We start from the raw sequence: 6,000 nt of genomic DNA, 5'->3' as shown, positions 1-6,000 counted from the left end.
ATAAGTGCTTTAGCAGACAAGCGCCCAACTAGTTATGTTATATTACATGGTTAGTAAGAAACATCTTCCAGGGAGAATAGTTCCGTTAGGGGTTCCTTTCCCTGGGAGGCATGCCCTAAAGTGCATGTCTGAACTGCCAGAAAGAGCAGAAAAGCATCTGGGGGCAAATGAATAAATACGAAAGATCATCTTTTAGTTCATCGACCGAATATTCCCTTAAGAACGCTAGCTTTCGGCTTCACCCAGTCTGAGGTACACATCCGGCTGACCCGGCAGTAACAATCGCAGAGGTGCTCCCTTTACCACCTAGTAGAACGAACGGGAACGTAGGGGTAAGCACAGGAGCCAGGCAACCCAGCTTGGCCAAAACTTAAGTCATATCGATGCATATAATGGTGTATAAAAGGTTCATGCGGAAGCATCACACATGTTTTGGGAATGAGGCCCGTTTTATATAAACTTCTTGGTAAAGAAGCCCCCAGGTATTATGAGCGCAGGTAGCGCGTCGGGTATGTGTGAATAATGCACAGGCAAGCCCCTAAGGGCTTTATGAGAAGAAAGGGTAGGGAGAAGGAACAAAATCCCGAACTACCAATAAAAAATAAAAAATAAAAAATAAAACAAAGGGACGGAGGAAGGAAACGAACACGGAGTCCGGCGCTAGGCGTAGAACCTTCGTAGGCGTGCTGCGTTCCATGGGTTCGGCTCGAGTCGGTTATCCGATGCGTTTCGCAGACGGTACGCTCCGTCGGTCAGTACTTGGTCGATTATGAAGGGGCCCTCCCATTTGGGCTTTAATTTATCATTTTTCTTGTCCGGCAGGAGTAGAACTAGTTCGCCAACGTTATAGGTTTTGGCCCATACTTCTCTGCTTTGGTATCTTCGAGCCTGCTGTTGATAGAATGCGGAACAAGCTTTTGCCACGTCGTGCTCCTCTTCCAATGTGTCCAAGCTGTCCTGCCGATCGAGCTCGGCTTTTCTTTCTTCGTACATGCGTACTCGAGGTGATTCATGGATTATGTCGCATGGCAGTACTGCCTCTGTGCCGTATACCATAAAAATGGTGTGAATCCGGTAGTGCGATTCGGCGTGGTCCGCAGCCCCCAGAGTACGGAGTCAAGCTCCTCTACCCAGTGGGTGTTAGATTCCTTGAGGGATCGCACTAGTCTGGGTTTGATGCCGCTCATAATGAGACCGTTGGCCCATTCGACTTGACCGTTAGTTTGAGGGTGATAGACTGAAGCATAGTCGAGCTTGATGCCCATGTTTTTGCACCAAAGTTTGACTTCATCGGCTGTGAAGTTTGTGCCGTTGTCGGTTATGATGCTGTGGGGGACGCCGTAACGGTGTACGACCCCGGATATGAAGTCTATCACTGGTCCAGATTCGGCCGTCTTTACAGGCTTGGCTTCTATCCATTTGGTGAATTTGTCCACCATGACCAGTAGATATTTTTGCTTATGGGTTCCTCCTTTAAGGGGTCCGACCATGTCAAGCCCCCAGACCGCGAAAGGCCAGGTAATGGGTATAGTTTGTAGGGCGGTAGGCGGCATGTGGCTTTGGTTGGCGAATAACTGGCAACCAACACATCGTTGCACTAAGTCCTGAGCGTCTGCTCGGGCCTTTGGCCAATAAAATCCGGTACGGAAGGCCTTGCTTACAAGGGCCCGGGCTGCGGCGTGGTGCCCGCCGAGTCCGGCATGAATTTCAGCCAAAAGGTCTCGCCCTTCCTCTTCGGAGATACACCTTTGAAGGACTCCGGTTGTGCTTTTCTTGTAAAGCTCTCCCTCGTGGACTTTGTAGGCTTTAGATCGCCGCACTATGCAGCGGGCCTCGTTTTGGTCCTCGGGAAGTTCCTGCCTAGTTAGGTAGGCTAGGAATGGTTCTCTCCAAGGGGCAATGACTGCCATTATTGCATGGGCTGACGGCGTTGTTTCGTTGGCGGAGCCCCCAACTGTGTCAGAATGTTCGGTGAGGGGCGGTGTAGTTGTGTCCGGGCTATTTTTTCCGGATTCTCCTTCCCATGATACGGATGGCTTGAACAGCCTTTCTAGGAAGATGTTGGGAGGGACGGCCTCGCGCTTGGCGCCAATGCGTGCCAACACGTCTGCATCTTGGTTATTTTCCTAGGCTATGTGATGAAATTCAAGCCCCTCAAACTGAGCTGACATCTTTAAGATGGCATTGCAGTAAGCTGCCATTTTTGGATCCTTGGCATCGAAGTCTCCATTTATTTGGGATATTGTGAGGTTTTAATCCCTGCGGACCTCTAGGCGCTGAATGCCCATGGAGACTGCCATCCAGAGGCCATGTAAAAGGGCCTCGTATTCGGCTGCGTTGTTGGAATCCATGTACATTATCTAAAGTACGTATTGGACTGTGTCTCCAGTTGGGGACGTTAGAACGATGCCAGCCCCCAGGCCAGCCAACATTTTGGAGCCGTCGAAGTGCATGATCCAGTTGGAGTATGCGTTGTACTCTTTAGGGAGTTCGGCTTTGGTCCTTTCGGCGATGAAGTCGGCCAAAACCTGCGACTTAATAGCTCGCCTTGGCTTGTAGGTTATGTCGAATGGGAGGAGCTCGATGGACCATTTGGCAATCCGGCCCGTTGTGTCGCGGTTGTTTATAATATCATTAAGGGGTACTTCGGATGCCACTGTTATGGAGCACTCTTGAAAGTAGTGTCGCAGCTTCCGGGATGCCATGAACACCGCATACGCTATCTTTTGATAATGCGGGTACCGTGACTTGCATGGAGTTAGTATAATGGACACGTAGTACACTGGTTTTTGGAGGGGGAACTTTTGTCCGTCCGCTTCTCGTTCGACGACGAGCACCACGCTTACAACTTGATGGGTTGCCGCGATGTATAATAGCATTGGTTCGCCCATGTTGGGCGCGGCCAGGACCGGATTTGTTGCCAGTATGGCTTTTATTTCTTCGAGTCCGGCCGTGGCGGCATCCGTCCACTCGAAGTGGTCGGTGCGCCGCAGGAGGCGATAGAGGGGTAATGCCTTTTCTCCTAAGCGGGAGATAAAGCGGCTTAGAGCCGCCATGCATCTTGTCAGTTTTTGTATCTGTTTGAGGTCCTTTGGGGTATCCAATTGTGACAGAGCTTGGATCTTGGCTGGGTTTGCTTCAATTCCTCTATCGGATACGATGAAGCCCAAGAGCTTTCAGGCTGATACGCCGAAAACGCATTTTTCCGGGTTGAGCTTGATGTCATATGTTCGGAGGTTGTCGAACGTGAGCCTCAGGTCGTCTACTAGAGTATCGACGTGTTTTGTTTTGACGACCACGTCATCTATGTATGCTTCAACTGTTTTGCCGATCTGGTTGGCCAGACATGTCTGAATCATGTGCTGATATGTTGCACCGGCGTTTTTGAGCCCGAAGGGCATCGTGTTGAAGCAGAATGGGCCGTATGGGGTGATGAATGCCGTTGCGGCTTGGTCTGACTCTGCCATCCGGATTTGATGGTAGCCAGAGTATGCATCGAGATGAGTCGTGTCCTGCGGTGGCGTCGATGATTTGATCAATTCGGGGGAGTGGGAAAGGGTCCTTTGGACAGGCCTTGTTTAGGTCTTTGAAATCGACACATAGGCGCCAAGATTTGTCCTTCTTTGGTACCATCACCAGGTTTGCTAGCCAGTCCGGATGTTTTATGTCTCTGATGAATCCGGCCTCCAGCAGTTTTGCTAGCTCCTCTCCCATGGCTTGTCTCTTGGGCTCGGAAAAATGCCGTAGAGTCTGCTTGACGGGTTTAAGCCCTTTTAGGATGTTCAGGCTGTGCTCAGCCATCCTGCGTGGGATTCCTGGCATATCTGAGGGGTGCCAGGCGAAAATGTCCCAATTTTCTCGCAGGAAGTCTCTGAGTGCGGTGTCTACATCGGGCTTTAGTTGTGCCCCGATGGAGGCTGTTTTTGTAGGGTCCGTTGGATGGACTTGGAATTTGACTATTTCGTCCGCTGGTTTAAAAGAGGTGGACTTGGATCTCTTGTCTAGTATCACATCGTCCTTGTCCACCGTAGAGCGCAACACCGTTAATTCCTCGGCCGCTAGGGCCTCGGATAATGCCTCCAGGGCCAGTGCGGCTGTCTTGTTTTCAGCGCGGAGCGCTATGTCCGGATCACTTCCGAGAGTGATGATTCCGTTGGGTCTGGGCATTTTTAGCTTCATGTACCCTTAATGGGGTATGGCTTGGAAAATTGTAAATGCTTCTCTCCCTAGCAGAGCGTGGTATCCGCTGCTGAACGGGGCAACTTGAAATGTGACTTCCTCGGATCTGTAATTATCCGGCGTGCCGAACACCACATCCAGTGTGATTTTTCCTGAACAGCACGCTTCTCGACTTGGAATTATTCCCCTAAAAGTTGTGTTGCTTCGCTCAATGCGGCTCCAGTCAATTTCCATTTTTCGCAGGGTTTCCTCGTAGATGAGGTTGAGTCCGCTGCCGCCGTCCATGAGTACCTTTGTAAGTCGGAAGCCGTCCACTATCGGACTGAGGGCCAATGCGGCTAGTGCTCGGGCTGTCCGGAATTTAGGTTCGTCACTGGCATTAAAGGTGATAGCCGTGTCACTCCATGGGTTTATTGTTGCTACTTGGTAGACTTCGGCAAGGTTGCAGAGCGTTCGTTTCCTTGCATTGTTTGATGTGAAGGTCTCAAAGACTGTCGACACCGTACTGGGGAGGTATTCTTCGGGTGCTGGAGTTAAAAGCTCCTCGCCACTTCGGGCCACCTGCCGTAGTATCCAACATGCTCTAAGGCTGTGCGTTGGTGTGGCTTCCCCTGAATTATGAATTTTACAGGGTCCATTGAGCCATCCGATCCTTACAATACGGTCCCGTACCCTGTAGAGGGTTTTTGTTTTTTGATGTTTGGCTCAGATGCCTGGCGATAATGCGCCCTTTTGTTTCGGACTCGTGTTATATTCGGGGCCGGATTGTCCCAGAATTTATCTTCGGTTTTCCGAACACTTTCAGTCGCACAGTACTTTCATACTATGGATGTCAAGTCGGCGAATCGTGTAATTTTGCGGTGACTTATGGCGTTGAGGATTCTGATGTCCGTGCAGTTGTGACAGAAGAGTGAAATTGCTTCTTTCTCACGGCAGTCCTTTATCCTGTTCATAACCAGGAGGAATCTGGCCCAGTAGTGGTGTACTATTTCTCCGGGCTCTTGCCGTATTAGAGATAAATCCCGTATAGTTGGGTGGGCGGGTGGAATTAAATCCGGAACCCTGCCCGATGTAAGATTCAGGGGCCCAGCGGTTTCCGAATTCGGAAGCTTGCTTTCTTAGATATTATTCAATGAATCGGGCCTGCTGCCTGACTTTAGGTTCAGGGTTTGGGCGACATCCTCCCCTCCGCGGGTGTCCAGCTTGGAGGGATCGGGAATCCGGACACATCTGGTCCTTAGGGAGGACGAAGACTCGCTGCATTGTTCTTCCACCACTTCGACGTGATGGGTGATCTGGGGAGAGTCAATCTCTTTCTGATCGGGTTTAAGCCCAATCTGGTCGTAATCAGTAGCGACTCCCAGGGCCGCGATGCGATCCAAGAGCTCATTCAGGGAGAGGAGCTCTATCGGATCTAACTGCTCGGCAAGCTCCGAGCTGATGTGAAGATTGCTTTCGATGGCCCGAGAGGTCATCGTCGGCGCGGCGGCCGGACAGGCGGTCATCAAAAACCTGCCTAGCCGGAGAGTTTGGCCGACAGCCAAAGCTCCTTTAGCAATGATGCCATCTTTAAAGATGGGGTGCGGCATCCTTCCTAATGGTGACGACACAGTGGCACTCTCAATGAAAGCACCAATGTCGGTGTCAAAACCGGCGGATCTCGGGTAGGGGGTCCCAAACTGTGCGTCTAGGCGGATGGTAACAGGAGACAAGGGACACGATCTTTTTACCCAGGTTCGGGCCCTCTCGATGGAGGTAAAACCCTACTCCTGCTTGATTAATATTGATGATATGGGTAGTACAAGAGTAGATCTACCACGA

Source organism: Triticum dicoccoides, chromosome 4A (genome assembly GCF_002162155.2).
Source record: "Triticum dicoccoides isolate Atlit2015 ecotype Zavitan chromosome 4A, WEW_v2.0, whole genome shotgun sequence".
NCBI lineage: Eukaryota > Viridiplantae > Streptophyta > Magnoliopsida > Poales > Poaceae > Triticum > Triticum dicoccoides.
Note: the sequence above shows the minus strand (reverse complement) of the source record.